Here is a 20,288-nt window from a genome sequence, read left to right as displayed (position 1 = left end):
CCGAATCGGAAGGGAGCAAGAAAATGAAAAAAAAGGAGGGGAAGTAGAAATCGCGTAATACGAAAAGGAGAAGTAAAGAAAGAAAGGAAGAAAAAGGTGGCGGTGTTGGAGACGAGGAAAGGCCCCTGCGAAGCGAGAGAGCCAGCAACAAAACCGAGAGCGCGAAAGGGACGCGGTGGGAGAAACAGCGGCGCGCGTTCCCTGCGGCGCGCTTCCCGAACGACAAGAGGGAGTAAAAGGGAGAGAGTGTCGAACAAAAAAAAGAAGGAAAAGCGCGATATATAAAGGAGGACTCGCCAGGAAAACGCGCTACGCGCCGCCAGCGTTGGCGGCGTCAACGCGAACCCAGCAATAAAAAAAAGGGAAGAGGGAGAGACAGGGGGAGAAGCGATAAGGTGGGGAAGAGAAGGGCGAAGAAGCGACGCGCGTTCGTTCTAGGGATGCGAAGGGAGAGAAAAGGGGAAACAGGGAGCAGTGGGGGGAGGGGAGCAAAGGGTCACGTGAGGCCCATCTAAAAGCACGTGCGCCGTGACGTCGCGGGCCACGTCACGGACGTGACCCCGCCCACCAGGCAGGGCGTTCCGCGCCGGCCGCTGGCCGGGGGCCGAACTTTGGCGAGTCTGTGGCACGGGCTCGTCGGCGAAGGGTGTCCCGCGTGAACGCTTGCCGAGGAAAGCGCGGCTCTGGGCCGCTGCCTGTTGTAACGACTGGCGAGGCGCATACCTCTTCTCTCGACTCGGCCGTGTGCTTTTTGAAGGCAGCGTGCGCGCGCCACGCGCCGAGGCGGGCGCGTGGTCATGCGTGACTCGCGGTGAAGTGTGTTGCATTGTTTTCCGTTTATGTTTTATTTCTTTTCTTTCTCACTACCCACGTGTTTTACGCGCAGTGTGTGAGTGACCGCTTCGTGGTGTGACTCGACGTTTTTCTTCGTGAGTGCGTGACGAACGGATTGTGGACCGTGACGCTTACGTTTTCGTTGGTGTTTCGGGCACGACGGTCCGTGCCCGGTGTGACGATTCGCTGCCCCAACCTGTACAGACCGATTCCACGGCGGTGAAAGAGAAAAGAAAGCGACGCAGAGTGCAGCGGCTCGCTCTTCTTCCGCCACGGCTGGGCGCGTGGTCACGGGCTGACCGCGGCTCGCGTCGCGGTCGGTGTGATGGCGTCACGAAGGTGAGTTTGAAGCCGCCACTGGGCGTGTCAATCAGTCTTTCCCCTTCCCTATTCGCTGGCCGCTTTCCAATAGTCATCGAAACACTGCTACACGGAGGAATCGGTACAATGTCATTAGTGTAAAAGCGTGGTCACTGGCGCGGGGCACGTAGCATTGGACAGAATAGTTCGTCCGCCGGTCAACAGTTGGTTAGAGGCGACCTGTTCACGCCACACAGGCGCACGTGACTGACAGGTCCTGAAGGGTACAGTCGCGAATTCTCCCGTGGAGGATCTTTCGGGTTTTGTACATTTCACAGTTATGTATGTCGAGCCATAAAAATTGTCGCATTATCACGAAGTGCGTTCGCGCAGCGACACGAAAAACGACACAATGTGCAGTCCATTCACATGACACCATGTTTCACGTAAAATGTAGTCGCAAGAACACCGCATGTGTTGAAAATAACACTATAACGTCTAGTCAGGTAACAACACTGAAATTGGCAAAGTCCAGTCACACTACACATAACGTCCAGTCACGTAATGACACTGAAATTGGCGCAGTGAAAACAACGTATGATTGAGAAAAAGACCAGTTATGCATGCTAAGCTACGTATGCCAATCAGAGGCAAATCTCTGTGGCATTATAGCGCACAACTCCATTTGGAAGAACAAACCGAAAATATTTTATTAAGTGACCACCGTGTTAAAAATTACTCTAGTACGACAGTGTTCCATCACTGAACGTTTAAAATTCGCAAACTTATTATTACAAACATTTCCACAATATGATCATTGCTACATTGTTTTTTTTTGCGAGAAAAGCATTACCATTTAAATATTACTTGTTACACCTTCTCTCTTTTTTAGAAATTAAACTTACCTAAAACTATCAATACAGATTAACCCGACAGCAACTCGTAACTTTTATCAATTCCGTTTTCAACTTGCAGGCTGCGCCTACACATATACAATGAGCAGCACGGTACAATAATCAGTTACAAATGTTCGTGAAAGCGAAACCAAAGTTAACAACAACATCAGTCTTTAATGATGTTTTAGGATTCAGAATATTAAAAAATCATGGGACGATACGACGTCTTGTGGCTTAAATTTGAACGCGTTGGTGAGTAGGCGAGAATTGTCGATAAACATATTGAGAAAAAATTCCGCATATTGACAGTACATTCCAGCCCATATAATGTAGTGCACTCTCTTTTTTCTTTCCAACCACGAGTGACGACGACGCGCCGTCCTTGCATAAATGTCGTAAGAGGTTATTGACACTGACGGCCAAAGGGGGACGTCGCAATCGCACCGAGCCTTACATATGCCCCTCTCGCCGGCATGGTGTAATTATTACTCTTCAGTGTTCGAGTAACTGCATAGGATCATTTTTTGCCGTGGTCACAAAAGCTCGCTTATCTATCACACATTCTAAAACAACTCAAGAGAACTAGCTTGTTTCATCTTGCGCTTGGTCGCGTTTGACGACCGTTCAATTCCCGTAGTTCTTTAAACTAGAGAAACGACCATCGCCTATCGACGTAACGCCGCCGGCAGTATATCGAAAAAGGTGAGTGGACCTTCACGCGTGTCACCACCTTCCTCACGTGTACACGAAACTCATTTACACAACCAGCTGTCGACGTTACAAAAGTATCTATGTTACGCTTACCCTTGTCGCTAATGTTCTGACTTCGGTTTCCACAGACAGTGCCTTTGTAACTTGTTTTGACGTTTCCTTGGGTAACGGGCACAACACTCCTTTTATATCATCTACCTTTTTTACGCATACATGTAGTCTTATTATGAAATAATGCATACATGTAGATTTACGCATACATGTTGTTTTATAATGAAATAAAACTTCGCACGTACTCGACAAAAGTTAGGGGGGCTTGATTCTTTAGGCGGCGCAGCAAACAACTTACCACACAGAACGTGCATACCTACGTAAGTGCGAAGCCCTTCGTGTCGGATTGATATCCCGAGTTTTCCAAACTCTTTGTCCATCTCAGCTATTTATTCTCGCTAGATCTGTAAAAGCACCTTCCAACTAGTGTGCCCCATTACACTATCTCTAGCTTAATCACCTTTATGGCTCTCGCTGCATGCTAAGCGGCATCAAGTTGTGACAGCGCATCTGACAAATAAAAAATTGCTGAGAAAACAAACGTTGCACCGCCTTCAAACGCTCTGGGAAGCACTAGGCAGCGGGGCATAAAAGATTCTTTTGAGTGTACCAACTAGTTCAAACATCAGTTATCCTGTATTGATCATCTAAGCGGCCAACGTGTTACACGTTTCCAATTCTTCCGATTTTCGCAATTCATTCATGTCTACAATTCTTGCAATTTTTACAATTCTTCCAAATTTACATTTCTTGCATTTTTTGCAGCCTACACATGTTAAAATGAGCCCCTAAAGATTACCGTGAAGTTGAGCGGAACATTTTGAAAGCGATAATTTTGTAAAACAGAAGCGCCCCTGAGCACCATTTACAGCAACAAATTCTTCTGCACGTTGGTACGCATCAAGATTTGACCCGAAAATCAGAAAAAAAATTATATGTGCTAAGCGGAAAATGTACCTTTTCGTATAAACATGTCGGTGACCAGGCGTGTATCATTTCATTCAATGCTCGTTCGAAGACCTGTGGTCAAGTCCCACTGGCCATCCCTTGGCGTAACCGCCTCTCCGTCCTTCCGTACGAGTTACTGTGTCAATGTAACCGGAGAAAATTGTACAAAAATAGGTTATACCACACCTAAAGGCCTGGCAGCTTCTGCGGTAAGGCCCGAAATTGATGGCTAAATTCACAAGGAGCATAATGTATCCATCCTTAAAAGCAGTACATGTAACTACACACACACTCATCCATAGCAAAGCTTTAGCTTGAGCCAGTTGGCCATGAATACTTATGGAAACACCTAGGCGCGAGGCAGACGGGGAAGAAGACTGTCCACTGTGTTCTTTCCCGAATACTGTGTTCTTCGTCCTTGTCCACTTCGCGCCTGGTTGCTTCCATAAACTCATACATTCACAGTGAAATCATGCAAAAGGTTTCCAGGCCTGCACCACAGTCCTCATCTCGTACCCAACCACACCATCAGGCTGACAAAAATGTACAGGTTGTGATGACTCCTACAGTCCTTCTCTCCCCCCCCCCCCACACACACACTTTGGTTATTTCTCGCCAATTATATGCACGCGCTTTAAGTTATGTTGCAGGAACCATGTGGGTGTGTGAAAAATAGCTATTCCAGTTATAAAAACTGCATTTGTAAGCAGCTGAGAAAGCACAAAAGTTATGTTCCAGTACCTGCTTACGTCACTCCTATTATATGAGTCTTCATTCGATTTTCGCACCATGTCTATTTGCGAGCCAACGATGAACCAATAGAAACTCGACTGGCAACACAGCTTTATGGCTTATGCGAAGGCTTCACAACTACTTGAAAAAGGCCGACAAAAACAGACGTGTATTTGTCCTTGAATACACACATTGTCATGGAAGTTTAGCGGTTTATCGCTACCTAGAGAATAATTTGTCTTCTGCAACCTTCGTTAAGTTGCATATACTTCGGGAAATTGGCACAAATTCAAGATTTCTCGACATGGTAAGTCGAAGAGCGTGTCCACCACTGGGCGAAAAAATACCCGTTATGCTGGCATCCCAAAGCCAAAGGGCGTGAGAATTTGTAGGGGGTTAGAAACTAATTGAGAACAGGAGTGAACTCTTCGTGACTTGCGTTAGGCTTTCCTTTTTGAGGCAATTAATATCGTCTTTGGGTTGCTAAGAGCACGTGCAGACTGCCTGGCCAAAAAGAGTCCGAATTTTCATTGTCCATTTCTTAAGGCGGGAACACGTGTTTATTTGCTTTCTTTCTTCTTTTCTTGTCGCTATGTAACAAACGTCTTTTTTGTTTTTGTTCTTTTTCGCGCAGGCTTTGCAGCTTTCACAGAGGCTTAACAATACATTCCAAACAAGACAAATAATAAAGATAGCACACCACCCGCGACATGTCTTTTTACAAGCGTACGTTTGAAAAGCAACATTGCATGCAGTCATCTGGCCCTTAGTAACTTATCAATTAACTATAGCACTTTCCTGCCCAACAACGAAAGACATTATTCATGAATAGGCAGTCAATATATAGAATCACTAACCATCAACTATGACATTTGATTTATTGGGAAATCAAAATCCTGCTTGGGAACGATAAAAAGAAACGTCCCACCAGAAACGCAGCCAACCTTGCGCGTATTCAACTCGTTACCTATTTGCAACTCAATTTTACACAATTAAATAAACATTTTTTTTCATGTTTCATGACATCGTTCAACAATTTTCGACAAATTCCAAGGCGCATTCAGAACCGTGCGTGACAAATGGTCATTGTAGCTCTTACTGTTCACTATAAAACCAAACGGTGTGCGGCTTTTCAGTCATCTAATGCGTTTTCACTTTTTTTTGAGCACGCTATGCGAATGAGTTGCCACGGTAACGTGACGCCATTTGTGGAATAAAGTCCGCAGTCGCGTTGCCAGCTCAACAGGTACCGCTATAGACAGCCCGAATTCCTAAAACGTGTAGGTGCAGTTCTTCTTCCAAATGTCGTATAGTTTCGAGGTAATCAACACGACGGAATATCATAGTTTTGGATATCGACTTCTTTGACAAAACACAGCAAGTAATTCGTAGACCAAAATAAGCTAAGACAGATTGCATGCAGCCGATATGCAGCCGCAGGCTCGCAGGCTTAGCACAGTTACGCCACTGGCGCCACATGCCAATTTGCGAGCACTGCTTAAACTAAAAACGCTCGCTAGGTTGCTAGGTTACGTGAACGAGAACCTTGTAGTTAAGCTCATTAGCACGGCCACCGACTCCGAGCCTTGGAGTCTTCGCGACAGACATTCTACGGTAGTTTTCCGGAGAAACTAGTGGTTAATGAGGTGCCTATGAAAGCTTGTGGGAGAAAGTAAGCCAGAGTGTGGAATTTGTAATGCTAGTACTGGGACGTAGTATAATAAACTAACACATTGCCTGAAGAGGTGTGTTTTACAAGAATATACCAAAGTTAGAAGCACAGCTATATTTCGAAGTGAACGGAGAACTTTAATATAATAATTGTTCGGGTTTTACGTCCCTAAATCACGATATGATTATGAGAGATGCCGTAGTGGAGGGCTCCGGAAATCTCACCCACCCGGATTTCTTTAACGTGCACCTAAATCTAAGCACAAGGGCCTCTAGCATTCTGCCTCCATCGAAATGCGGCCGCCGCGGCCGGCATTCGATCCTGCGACCTTTGGTTCAGCAGTCGAGCTAGATCGCCGCGACGGGTTGCACGGAGAACTTTAGGAATCAATAAATTCGATCTGTAACTCAATGTCGAATAATATTGGATAGCGAACGAGTACGCCGTCTAGGAGTCGAAAAGTCTTGTCGGCTTCTTCTAGTCTTGGGGCACATTCATTCTACCCTTGGCTTTAAGGCCGAACATTTTTAAGGTTGCTTGATAGCGAACGCAAGGCGGCGAGTGAAGCAGTACAGAGCGCCCACTGATGTCCTCACGTTGCTTTTGTTTCCGAGAGTAATATTTATAAGCAGCCGCGATGTTAGAAAGGTACCAAAGTAACAGATAGTAGTTATGGCACAGTAACAAGGCCAATAACCGGAAGAACATCCGGTTGCCCATCACATCCGTTTAGTTGGCAACAGTGCTTGAGAAAAAATGTCTGGAAACTATGACATATACTAAGAAAGGGCAAACAAGCAGCCTTGAAAACGAACTGTGTTGTTGTTGTTGCCCTCGTCCAGAGTGCTGGCGCAGCAACTATAGCTGAACATCTCTATAACGAACACCAATATAGCGAATTATCGGTTATAGCTAACTAAGCACGAACTTTCGTTGGTCCCGCTTCAATTCAGTGGCATTTATTCGCTTTATAACGAAACCTAAAAGGCGAGAGGCACCGCGATATCGGCTGTAACGAAAGAACAATTAGTTCGCGCAAGGCTCAAAACCCAGAAAGTATCATAAAATCTAAAACAAATATTGAAACAGGAACAATTTTTATGATTGATTGAAAAAAAGCTTGCAGAAATTTTCGTCATCCGGATTCAAAAAAAAGCGCATTTGACTGGTTACGCCATCAGATAAACCAAGGTTTTAAATACCACAATGTGTAGGCAAGAATTACCAGCTACATTTTTCTTCTGGCGTCACTTTGTCTTCACTTTAAAGGGAAGGTTACGTATTTTTTATATATTTACAATACTGCTTGCGAGACGTAGAAGAAACGCTACGCCACTTTTGTGTGGTAATAGAAGCTATATCACTCATTTAGAGCCAAAGAAAAAGAAACGCGAATATTGTGGAATTTGCTTGCTTTTTGCTTGTCTGACGCTGCCCTCGTTGAGACTCCAAGAAGCGTTATCGACGCACGTCACGCGCACGTGTGTTAGCGCCATGGCATAAGACTCGGCAGCCTACTCATGTGCGTTACCGGGGAAAATGACTCTCTCCACAAAACGTCTTAAACCTTCCGTGCAGAGTTTATCCCAATTTATGCGGTGTTATAATCATAATTTTCAGAAAAATAATAATTGATTTGTGTATAACAGCGATGCAGACAGCATAAGTTCAATTCTCATTAGCTTGAGCAGGAAAAATATAAAGCAACACCGTTGGCCAGTAAAGAGAACACATGAATATATTGCCAGCCGGCAGCTCTCGGATGTGGAACGCCGCCGTTACTCTTCCGAGCTTGAGTGTCTGGCAGTCATATGGGCAGTAGAGAAATTTCGCCCATACCTAAATGGTCGTCACTTTACCGTAGTGACAGATAACAGTGCACTGGTTTTGTTACAATCGTCAAACCACTTGACCTTAAAATTGGCACGGTGGTCGCTGAAGCTGCAGCAGTACGACTTCACAGCAGTACAACGAAGTGGAGTCACGCATAAGGACGCCGACTTTCTGTCTCGCTATCCTGTGTCAGTAACCGCCGTGGAAGACTTAAAAGCTGCAGAAAACAGTGATCGTGAGCTCAGATCAGTAATTGACGTTTTTTTGCGTTGGCAGGTCGTGTCAATCGAGATCACATTCCACATGGCTTACGCAATGCTATAAAGTGGAAGATGGTCTACTCTTACACGTTAGGGGATCACGATTGGGCTCATCTTTCTGGCTGCCTGTGGTACCACGAACCCGCCGGTCGCACGTCTTGAACACGCTTCACAACGCCTCTACTGCTGGTTACCTAGGTTACGCCAAAACATTGGCTCGAGTCTCCGAACGCTTCTGGTGGCGTAACATGAAAGCTGACGTGACAGCTCATGTGGCAGCTTGCACAACTCGCCAGTATCGTAAGGTTTCCAAGACTTGTTACAAGCCTCCCGCCCAGAGTTTTGAACCCCCAAGTTCACCGTTCGAGGTAGTAGGCATAGCTCATGTGGGGCCCTTTCCAAAGACACGATGTGGTAATAAATACCTCCTTGTGGCGGTTGACCACATAACCAAGTGGGTCGAAGCCGAGGCAGCGCCGAACACTTCTGCACATCACGCGGTGCATTTCGTGAAACGGAACCTATAGATTCACGTCACGACGCTCCGAAGCGCTTGCTCACAGACCGAAGCAGTTGCTTTAGGTCACGGGAACTTGAAACCGCCCTCAGGACATGCGGCATAGAACACGCCACAACCTCGGTGAACAACCCACAGTGTAACGGACTTGTCGAGCGGACCAACCACACTCTTAGCGAAATCCTCACGTGTTATGTCAACGCTTCGCATAGAAACTGGGACCGCCATCTTCCCGATGCACTCTTTGCCATCAACACGGCCAAACAAGAAGCGACGCAGGAGACCCCATTTCCCCTTGTGTACGAGAAAACTCCCTCAATTCCTGTGGACTGCGAGCTCGGCGTGTCGAAGAGTCGCGGTGCTGATCCTCCCGAAGTAATGAAGCAGCAACGTCTCGACGCTAGGCAACGTTTGCTCGACTCCAATGCACGGACTCGAGCAGGGAACGCGAAGAACTCTCGCCGTTTACTGTCTTATAATCCGGACGACCTTGTTTTAGTTAGGCGTGTAGTTCGCCTACCTGGCCGTGCTGCAAAGTTTATGCCGCGCTTTCGCGGACCATTCCGCGTCGTCCGTCGTTTGGTACCCGTTACGTGCCGACTAGAGAACTTACATCAACATCGCCAAGGGGCACCCTATGTGTTCCCTGAACATGCGTCGAATTTGAAACGGTTTGTCTGCTGACACTAGCGCCTCCGCTGCCATCAAATGTAACGGAGCACTCTTCACAAATCGCAAAAGCACACTAAACAGTTCTCTAATCTGGCGGTCATTGCTTCCAGGGTCCCCGTTTCACACACTTCTTCTCCGTCTTCGATCTCCAGCCCGTGTTCCACTAGAGATCGCCTTACCCCATAATAACACACACACACACACACACACACACACACACACACACACACACACACACACACACACACACACACACACACACACACATATATATGTATGTGTATATATATATATATATATATATATATATGTGTGTGTGTGTGTGTGTGTGTGTGTGTGTGTGTGTGTGTGTGTGTGTGTGTGTGTGTGTGTGTGTGTGTGTGTGTGTGTGTGTCCCAGCTATCACGCAGCACGATTTAAAAAAAGAGGAACGGCGTTACGCGAAGCAAACGTACTGCATATTGCTCCTAGTACACTGGAGTAGACACTGCTATTTTTTTCGTTAATGAGGTTTAATTAATTAGTCATAACTATATTTGTAACTCGACAAGTACTCACCTAATTGTCAAAATGTCAATGAGGCGTATGTAGGCATGTTCAAAGTACATCTAACTGTGCAAATTTTAACAACGTAACAATTACGTGCTCATTTTTTCCAGTTGATAAAGAAAGCCCACGAAATATGAAAAATAACATGTGACTACGCTTCCACCCGCAAAGGAAGCCTGCGCCCTCAAATAAGCTTACTGCGAACAACCGCTTTGCCTGTTGTCCGTTCCGCATTTTGGCAGCGTTCCGCATTTTGCAAGGGTACAGGTCGGATGCCAACGGTATGCGCGCAATTTCGCTGGGATTCATTCCGTTCGATAGTACGCCACAATCATCCACATCTCACGGCCGACTGTTCTCAATGATAACGCGGCAGGTGTTCTGATTACGGCCTGACTTTGTAAAACCAAGCGGTGCGTTTCTTAGGCCGGGGAGTGGCAGATAGGGCGATGCGTTTTTTTTTTCTTTTCTGCATTTTTTCCTTGATTCTGTCTACCTCATAGGGAGCCTGTTTGAGGGCACTGGTTCCCGACGCGCGCAACAGTCTAGTCACGTGTCACTTTTCGTATTTCGCGGGCTTTCTTGATCAAGCGGGAAAAATGAGCGCGCAATTAGCACGTTGTTGAAAGTAGCGCAGTTAGATGCCATTTGAACATGCCTACATACGCCTCATTGACATTTTGACAATTAGGTGAGTACTTGTCGAGTCACAAATATAATTATGATTACTTAATTAAACCTCATTAACGAAAAAAATAGCAGTGGCTACTCCAGCGCACTAGGAACAATATGCAGTAGGTTTGCTTCGCGTAACACCGTTCCTCTTTTTTTAAATCGTGCTGCGTGATAGCTGGGACACCATATATATATATATATATATATATATATATATATATATATATATATATATATATATATATACAGGCACGTAGCCAGGATTTTTTTTCGGGGGGGGCCCAAGGCCTAATTGTTCGAAAGAAAGTATTTCCATGGCAAATATAAAACAAAAGTTGCCCGGGAAAATAGAAGGCCGGACGAATTTCGGGGGGGGGCCGGCCCCCCCTCCCCCCCCCCCCCCTTACCTACGTGCCTGTATATATATATATATATTTGTCACAATATAAAACTACGGCGAAGAAAGAATATGGCTACGGGAGTTCAAACCATGGCGTGTCGGTCAAACAGGGAACAGATTTGCCTGGCTTTACCCGTGTGGTCCCAAAAGAGTTCTCAGACTTCGAGAATTGATTGCTTTAAAAAAATTGTGATCGTTGCTATGACAAAAATTTCGCAATCAGTAAATGCCGCAGCACCCAGGCAATAATTACCTTGCTGTGTTTTCAAAAGTGGTCATTCTTACATATTTAGGGTGGAAATAAAGCTTGTTGTGACTTCCTTTTCTTCGTCATTCGTCTACAGATGACCAAACATCATCATTATGGATGCTCCTCACGAGCTGACGCGTGCTCACGTGGCAGCGCTGGCTCGCCCTCTTTTTTTCTTTTGTTTCTAGTTCCATTAAAGCGGTTCATCTTGCAAGACGTGTTTTTGGCTCGATGTTAACCGCGCCGCAGTTGGAAGGCTTAGAGGTCCAACACATGGTGCCGAAAACCCGGGACCTTTAGACACCGCTGACATCATCGACGCACGGAGCCGCGACAGCTAAGAAGACGCGGCGCCTGCGACCTCGGCGAGATTCCCCGACTGCGTGCGACAGAATGGAACGACAGCTTAGAAGACGCAAAAGCCTGCGGTCTCAACTCGATGTCCTGTTGGCCGAGGCGGAAGGCAACTTGCGAGAGAATCGAGAGGTCACGAAAGCTACTGTAAGTGTACTCCTCGATCGAATCAGCTCCTTTTACGGACAGATAGAAAAAGTTGATGAGGCGATTTTTAAAGAGACGCCAGACGACCTGTTAGACAGCGAGACGTTAGACGCTGGAAAATACCGTGACAAGGTTGTTACCCTGACAGCGAACCTACGCGTCAAACTGAATGAATGCCCTACTAACGTTCACCCGTTACCTTCCGGCAAGAGCAAGCTTCCGCAGCTAGAACTACTAAAATTTGACGGGAACCGCAGACAGTGGCCGCGATTTTGGACCCAGTTTACATCAGCAGTTCACGACAACAGCGAGCTGAGCACAGCTGACAAGTTCAACTACTTGAGCAGTCTGGTGACCGGAGCAGCCGCCTCAGCTATATCGGGATTGCAAGCTACGGAAGAGTGCTATGCAGACGCCATTGAAATTTTAAAGAAACGTTTTGGAGATGAACAGATCATCGTTCAAGATCATCTACAAGGTTTGCTGGATCTCAAACCAGTGTCATCATCAGCAGACGTCCATCAGCTGAGGAAACTGTACGACAAAGTACAGGTTCATATTCGAAGCCTCAAGGCGCTTGGCACGAACTCGACAACTTATTGCACCATGCTGCGAGAAATCCTGCTAAGAGTTCTCCCGACTGACATGGTACTTCGGTTTCATGAGGCGCGCAAGGCATCATCATCAGCTGCAGCTTCTTCGAATACAGAAGATAACGAGCTTCAAATGCTTTTGGAATTCTTCGACCTTCAACTGACTTGTCGGGAAGCTGTGGCCGAACAAGAGATACACAGAAGTCGTCGCACACCAGAGAAAGGAGGATTAAAGCCCAGCCATCCACGAGACGTTTCCACGACAGCTGCTCTACAAAGCTCAGCTATTGGTCCGCAGAAGTGCCTGTTTTGCCGTTCCGAAAAGCATTCTGCTGAAGTTTGTGATAAAAAGGAGATCAGCCTCTCGCTCAAAAAGGAGATGCTTACCAAAGCCGGAAGATGCTTCCGTTGTCTAAAGCAGGGCCATTTGGCGAAAGATTGCAGAAGCCGGCTGAAATGTGGAAAGTGTGCGAGAAGGCACGCAACATCCGTTTGCGCATCGGAAGAGATCAGAAGCGACAAGGAGAAGGTGCTATCTGCATCGGTCAATCTAATCTCCAAGCAGCCAAGCTCAGTCGTAATGGTGCAGACTCTGACGACCACCATATCAGGAACCAAAACATCTGGTCGCTACCGAGTCCTTTTCGATGGTGGAAGTCAGCGGAGCTTCATTACAACGAAAGCTTCCCAAAGACTTGGGTGCGAAGTAATAGAAGAGGAGACGTTGACCGTAGGCGTGTTCGGTGGTGAAAACGCGCGGAAAACCATGCAGAGGGTGCGAGTATCGATTCTCCCTGCGAAAGAGGAAATTCCGATTTCAATCGATGCGCTGGTAGTGGACACAATATGCAGTGAATGCATTCCGGTACCAGAAGAAAACGTTTTGAGAGAAATGAACAAGATGCAATTGGATACGCAAGCTCTCTCTCTGCAAGGAGTTGAAGACAAACAGGTTGCGGTTCTAATTGGTTCAGACTATTATTGGGATTTAGTAACTGGTACCGTGAAGCCTGTGCACGAAAAGCTGAAAGCTGTCGAGACAAGACTGGGCTGGACTGTTCAAGGCCCGTTGTCTGCTACAACCAAAGTAATACAGAGTACCAGTGTCGTAGTCCTTCGAGCCACGGTGACAGAGCAAGACATCTCGAAACTTCTGACTCGGTTTTGGGATCTTGAAAGTATCGGGATCAAGGCCGAACACGAAGAAACGAAGGTCGCCGATTCAGTGCTGGAAAAATTCGAGAACAACATCAAGAAGAAAGACAATCGGTACGAAGTCGCGCTACCGTGGAAGGAAAGGGTTGACCTGGCAGAGAACTATGCAGTTGCAACCAAACGTCTGCATAGTTTGATGAAAAAACTTGACAAGGACAGCGAGCTCTTGAAAAGATACGATGAGACTATTAGACTGTACCTCGATGAAGGATCTGCTGAAAGAGTACCGGAAACAGAAGAGCATCCACTTGGACCCCTGTATTATATGCCACATCGAGCTGTAATACGAGAGGACCGATCTACTACGAAGGTACGCATCGTATTCGACGCATCCTCTCACGAATCTGGTTCAAAGTCCTTGAATGATAACCTGGAAGCTGGCCTAAATCTAAATCCTGACGTAGTGACCCTACTGCTTCGTTTCCGACGCTACAAGGTAGCGATGAATGCCGATGTCGAGAAGGCGTTCCTACAGATTGGCCTGAGAGAACCAGACAGAGATGCGCTCCGCTTTTTGTGGTTCAAAACTTCCCCACAAGTGAACAGCCCAATGCCGGAAATAGAAGTTTGGAGAATGACTAGAGTGCCCTTCGGAGCTACTTCAAGTCCTTTCTTACTGACTGCTACTTTGAAACACCACTTCAGGTCCGTAGAAACCCTCTATCCTGTGACAGCTCGACGATTGCAAAGCTCCATATATATGGACGATCTTCTGATTGGAGCCGACACAGCTGAAGAAGCTATCCAGATGCACAAAGAAATTATTGAGATCTTCAGGCAAGCTTCCATGAACATTCGCAAGTGGGCCAGCAACGATCCTCTAGTATCTGCCGCCTTCGAACAAGGAATCACTTCACAAGAAAAATCTCTTTGCTCACCTTCTGGACCTCTGAAAGTACTGGGACTTCATTGGAACAAGAAGACGGATACCTTTTCGTTCAAGCCCCAGGATATCCTCCAGTTCATACAGGAGCATCGGATTACAAAACGCTTTGTGCTTCAGGCTGTTGCAAGGATCTACGACCCTTTGGGGTTTCTTTCACCTTTCTTAGTACGGGCGAAAATCTTCTTACAAGATCTATGGAAGGAAAACCTCGACTGGGATGAGACATTGCCACCCAAATTGTCTGCTGTCTGGCTAAATTGGAGCAAGGAGGTAACCATGCTTAGTGACCTCAGTATTCCAAGGTTCCTAGCAGCCGGCGGAGAAGGCCCGTACCAAAAGGCAGCACTCCACATCTTTTCTGATGCAAGCGAGTCGGCATACGGGGCTGCAGCCTACCTTCGTACGGTCGACTACAGTGGCACCGTCCGGACTATGCTACTGATGGCAAAGACCAGAGTTGCGCCGTTAAAGACGGTCACTCTAGCGAGGCTGGAATTGATGGCAGCATTGCTTGCAGCCCGAATATACGCCTACGTCGTGAAGAATTGCGACCTTGGTATTGGTGAAGCAACTTTTTGGTCCGATTCCCAGATTACACTTTGCTGGATTAACAGGGATCCCGTTACCTGGAAGGAGCTTGTGCGGAACCGGACGCAAGAAATCAGAACTTTGACTGAGTATACCAGATGGCGATTTTGTCCTGGAAAAGAAAACCCCGCCGATTTGCTCACTCGAGGCTTGTCTGCACTCAAACTGAGCCAGTCGCAGTTGTGGTGGTTTGGACCTAGATGGCTTGCAATGTCTGATACGTGCTGGCCTGTGTACGGGGGAAGGATTGACATCGAAAACGGAAAGCTCGAGGCAGCTGAGAGAGAACTAAAGGTCAGTACCCATGCTGTTAATACGAGACCATTGCTGCCATCGCTGATTGAAATTGAACGATTCAGCAGCCTCACCAAACTTTTAAGAGTAACGGCATGGGTCTTCCGTTATGCCAAAAGGTTGAAGAAGGAAAAGGATAGGTCTGAGGAGCTGTCTGCTGAGGAAATTCAGCAAGCGGAGTGCTATTTGCTTCGAGAGGAACAGAGAGCTCACTTCGGTAAAGAAGCAGACTGCGTCGCGAACAAGAAACCGCTCCCTCTACAAAACCCACTTGGGTAGTTAAGACTGTTCATAGACGAAAACGGGCTTCTTCGGATACAAGGAAAAGCTCCCAGGGCTGACGACTCGTACGGTTCTCGCCATCCCATCCTCCTACCAAAAGACTCACACCTCAGTACGCTGATAATCAATCATGCTCACGCAAAGGTCTTCCACGGGGGAGTTCGAGACACTCTGACTCAAGTTCGAGAACGATTTTGGATTCTTCAAGCACGACAGTCTGTGAAGAAAACGATAAGACGGTGTGTCATCTGCCAACGCCTACAGAGTAAACCTGTTGAGCAATCTTCACCTTGTATGCCTCAGGATCGTGCTACTCAAGCCCCTCCGTTCCTCGTGAGTGGAGTTGACTTTGCAGGGCCACTATACATCAAAGGGCATCCCCACGAGCGCTCCTACATCGCTCTCTTCACATGCGCGGTGACAAGAGCTGTTCACTTGGAACTGGTTGAAGACTTGACCACAGTGAATTTTCTTTGCGCCCTGCGGAGATTCGTATCACGGCGGGGCCTCTGTCACACTATCTACAGCGACAACGCACGAACATTCGTCAAAGCGTCCAAGGACCTACAGAAGCTTTGGCGAACGATAAGACACCCCGACGTACTCGCCTTCTTTTCCTCCTCGAAGATCCAATGGAAATTCATTTGCCCGAGCGCTCCTTGGTGGGGCGGGTTCTACGAAAGACTCGTTCGTTCTGTAAAAACCTGCTTGAAGAAGATGCTTGGGCGAAGGCTTGTCAGTCGGACAGAGTTAGTTACTCTACTAACAGAAGTGGAGGCCGTGGTGAATTCTCGACCTTTGACTTACGTGTTCAACGACGTGGATGAACCATACCCCCTATCTGCAGCAGATTTTCTCGTTGGAAGGAGACTGACAACGCTACCACATTACGAACTGAAAATCAACACCGAGTCTACCAACGATGCACTGAAGAAACTTTGGAGCAAGCGAGAAGATGATTTGAAAGCATTTTGGTCTCGTTGGTATAAAGAGTACCTTAATGAACTCAGGAACTTTACATCCAACCAAGCCAAAAGAAATGACTCTTTGAAGAAAGGCAACGTAGTTCTACTCGGGGATAAACAGCTTCCAAGGCAACTGTGGAGTTTGGCCCGCATAGAAGAACTGATCAGCGGACGCGACAGCATTGTCAGGACCTGCTCTTTATCCTTGCCCGACGGCTCTGTTGTGAAGCGGTCCGTACAGCTACTTTACCCGTTGGAAAACAACTAACGTCATCTGTCGGCGCGGGAGACTGTTGTGACTTCCTTTTCTTCGTCATTCGTCTACAGATGACCAAACATCATCATTATGGATGCTCCTCACGAGCTGACGCGTGCTCACGTGGCAGCGCTGGCTCGCCCTCTTTTTTTCTTTTGTTTCTAGTTCCATTAAAGCGGTTCATCTTGCAAGACGTGTTTTTGGCTCGATGTTAACCGCGCCGCAGTTGGAAGGCTTAGAGGTCCAACAAAGCTAAACAGTTAACGTTTAGAGAACGTTAGAAGCCGGTAGCTCGAATAGCATAGATAGACACCTGCAATATTTGTTTACAGTTGCACTCTATATGAGCTACGATACAGGGCCCGTGATCCAAGTGGCTTGAAGCCTGAGCAGCTACAGCGGTAAAAGCAACATTGGTTTACCTGGCATCAGTAACTGGAACAGTATCTAATTAAATTAACTAATTTGGTTACGTTCTTGCCGTCACGCAAGGATGGGAATACTTCAAAAACGAGCAAACTGTTACAGCTCATACTGCGGGTTGCTTTGAGTGCACTATCATTATTTACGGAGGCTGTACAGTTGTCGTGTCGGAGGTTCATTTTTTTCTCTTTCCCGGAAAGTTTATTAATTCAAGTTTCTTAGCATCCATTCTTCTATGTCCCTCAGGTCGCTGAAAATACAGTAAGTGTGTGCATTTACAGCCAAATGCACTGGCTCACCGAAACACATCACACGAAAGCAGCCATATACTTCCTAACCCAATCCACAGTCTGCACTATTTCGAGAAATGCCGAATACGAATACCGTTACTGAAATCTCCATAGACAGAAGCGAGCGACGCTTCGAAATAAGATAGAACGTGGTTTTTGTCAACGTAAGTCAAACCAAATGAAAGAACGAGCCATACGAACGTTTCCTGCTAATCATCTGAGTAAAACCCACTTAAAAATTTTGGGATTTGCCACCTAATATACCAGAAATCTAATAATAAATCAAGTAATTATGTGGAATCTGTACTACTTGCGCACATTAAAACCAGGATAATTATCGATCATTCTGGCAATTTTCAATAAACGCGCACTGCACTGCCTTGCAGAAAGTATTGCTCCCGATTTGTAGCAACGATTATTAAAAGTACTAATTAAAACATTATATTCCTTAATGAAACTTTCAAGCATTCCCTCACGCATTTTGATTAGGTGTAACACGATTCCCTCCGCTGCTCTCACAGATTTATTCAGAAGGTAAACTTGAGTAACACTGATGTACTCTTTTACGTTATCAGCGTTTGTTATGCTTATTTATTCACACATTGTGAATAATCATGTAGCAGCTGGCTTCATGAAGCCGCCAATTTGTGCTAGAACCTCGAAAATTATCAGCGGCGGCTGCTTTACGCGCCGATTTGAAAGTACGATCACGTGCCTAATATCTGACCAATCGGGCCTTTTCGCCCAGTGAATTGTGCGGCAGGCACGTGGAGGGCTCTAAAAGCGCTGTTTTCTGCATACATCGTTAATTTTACTCTGCGCTCTGCCATATCTCGTAGGGTCCACGGCGGGGATACATAAGCACACGGCTAACTTATCCGAACACTCTTGTGCCACGTGGGACGTTAACGATTCGCACAGTATGGTATATTAGAGGGCAGTTCTTAGGCGCCCGTGCCTGCGTTGAGCGGCGTTGCCGTTGACGTTGTCGGCGTAATCGATAGAGTGAACGAGTATAAAATATAGCGAACGAGGACGAAAGAGAGCGAACGCGGAGTCTCGATTTCATGGGCCACTAGCCTCTAACCTCGCTTTCTTCCTCCGTCGCGCGCGCTGGCCCCTCGGTCGGAGCTCGTGCGCATGCAGGGCTGCCACGTGGCCTGCGGCTGGCTTCGCTTGTCGTAACGGGGCTGTCCGCGTTTCGCTTGGTTCGCGACACCTGCAATGCAAAGACTGGCGTGCGTAGCACTTCAGCGCTGGCCGTTTCTGCGGCAATATGTAACGAATGCTACATGGCTACAACTGAGGATTGCCAACACTTCAAACACGGTTCACGTTGCCGCAACCCGAAGCTGCGCTCAGAATTCGCGTTAGGCAGTATCGTAATTGTCGGCGAACCTTTTTGTCTCCATTCTCACCAAGTCCCATTTACCGGAGTCAGCCGTTTCTGTCCATATGGGCTCTTTTTTCAACAAAGACGCTTAAACTGAGCCATCCATCGCGTTAACAATCACTGCAGGGCCGTATTAGTTTTAAAAAAGCACGTTCGCTAAAGAGCTATTTCTGTAGTCTATATTGTGTACGACTATTGCTGCACCTGTGAAGAATATTTTGAAAGTTCTTTGGAGTTAAACCGAGGCATTTACGGGAGCTCCATTAAGCCTTTATTGTATACATTTTGAAGGCTCATGGGCTTATTTGCAGTTATACAGTCGTCATTTTGGTGTTTCGGAAAGAGTTTCGTAAATTTTGTAACGCGGACATCTGTATACAGCCCTCCCAGAGTGGAATGCATGTTGCTCTGAATCGTTAACCTTGTATTGTTCAAAAAAGGAAGAAGGAACAGGGGAATCCAAGAGCTCATTGGATGGTGCCCTAGGTCCGGGGCTCCACTGGCTTTCGCCGCCCGGTGGGCCTGATCTAGAAGCGCGAATTGTATTTCCGAGTCCGAGCTGGCAAGATGAGCCTGCTGACAAAGAACGCATTCTGATGGCGATGAAATTCGAAAAATTAAAGAAAAAGCACCCGCGCCTTTAGATTAGCGTGCCCGTTGAAGAAGCCCCAAAGTTTCGGGTTTCTTCACTCATACCGGCGTTCATAAAAACAAGATGACATTCCCCATCCGTTCTTCAACCCACTGCGTTATTTCAGGGTGTTGCACCAGCAACCTCATTCAAATTTCTCGTGGAAACAAAACGATCTTCGTGGCGCTCAGAGGCGTGAGCGACCCAGCCTAGCCAAGTTTACCTAGAATGCAGCTATCTCTACGAATGACACAGCTATTCGCGGAATCTCACCTATTGCAAGTCCGTGTACACACACCGCGTGCGTCAGTATTGCGCAAAAACAACTCCTCGAATCTATATTCGTGGGAACAGTCCAAGAACAGCCTTCAAATTCAACCAAGAAACTTCCGAAACAAATAAGCTCCCTCGACGCTTACCTCGAGGTTTTTCCCCCGAGTTCAAATCGCGAGCAGAGCCGCAAACACTCTCCGCTATTAGGGAGTACAGGTAAGCGGCGCGTCGCACGTGGGAACAGATACAGTTTGAGGCTCAGTTCATACGTATAACAGCACGAACGTTACAAGAAACCAAGACACAGGACAGAGCGTTTTCTTGGTTTTTTTTTTTCTTTTTATATATATAGAGAGAGATAATAAGATGAGAGAATAGGTAGGTCAACCAGAATTGTG

General features: G+C 46.7%; 1 protein-coding gene across 11 annotated transcripts in view; it reads left to right on the top strand.

Annotated features, from left to right (window-relative positions):
- The first annotated feature begins 596 nt into the window (after positions 1 to 596).
- LOC119372049 (trithorax group protein osa) overlaps positions 597 to 20,288 on the top strand; it is a 303,909-nt gene continuing 284,217 nt past the window's right edge. For 8 of the 11 annotated variants that reach the window (XM_049419728.1, XM_049419722.1, XM_049419727.1 and 5 more), the window contains exon 1: positions 598 to 1,173. The gene's annotated coding sequence lies outside the window, so the exon portion shown is untranslated. Of the gene's footprint in view, positions 1,174 to 20,288 lie in introns of all 11 variants that reach the window. The other 3 variants (XM_049419720.1, XM_049419721.1, XM_049419723.1) reach the window with 1 other exon arrangement.

The sequence above is a fragment of the Rhipicephalus sanguineus genome, chromosome 10 (assembly GCF_013339695.2).
Source record: "Rhipicephalus sanguineus isolate Rsan-2018 chromosome 10, BIME_Rsan_1.4, whole genome shotgun sequence".
NCBI lineage: Eukaryota > Metazoa > Arthropoda > Arachnida > Ixodida > Ixodidae > Rhipicephalus > Rhipicephalus sanguineus.
The sequence above is the reverse complement of the archived record's forward strand: the minus strand, read 5'-3'. Positions and strand labels throughout refer to the sequence as shown.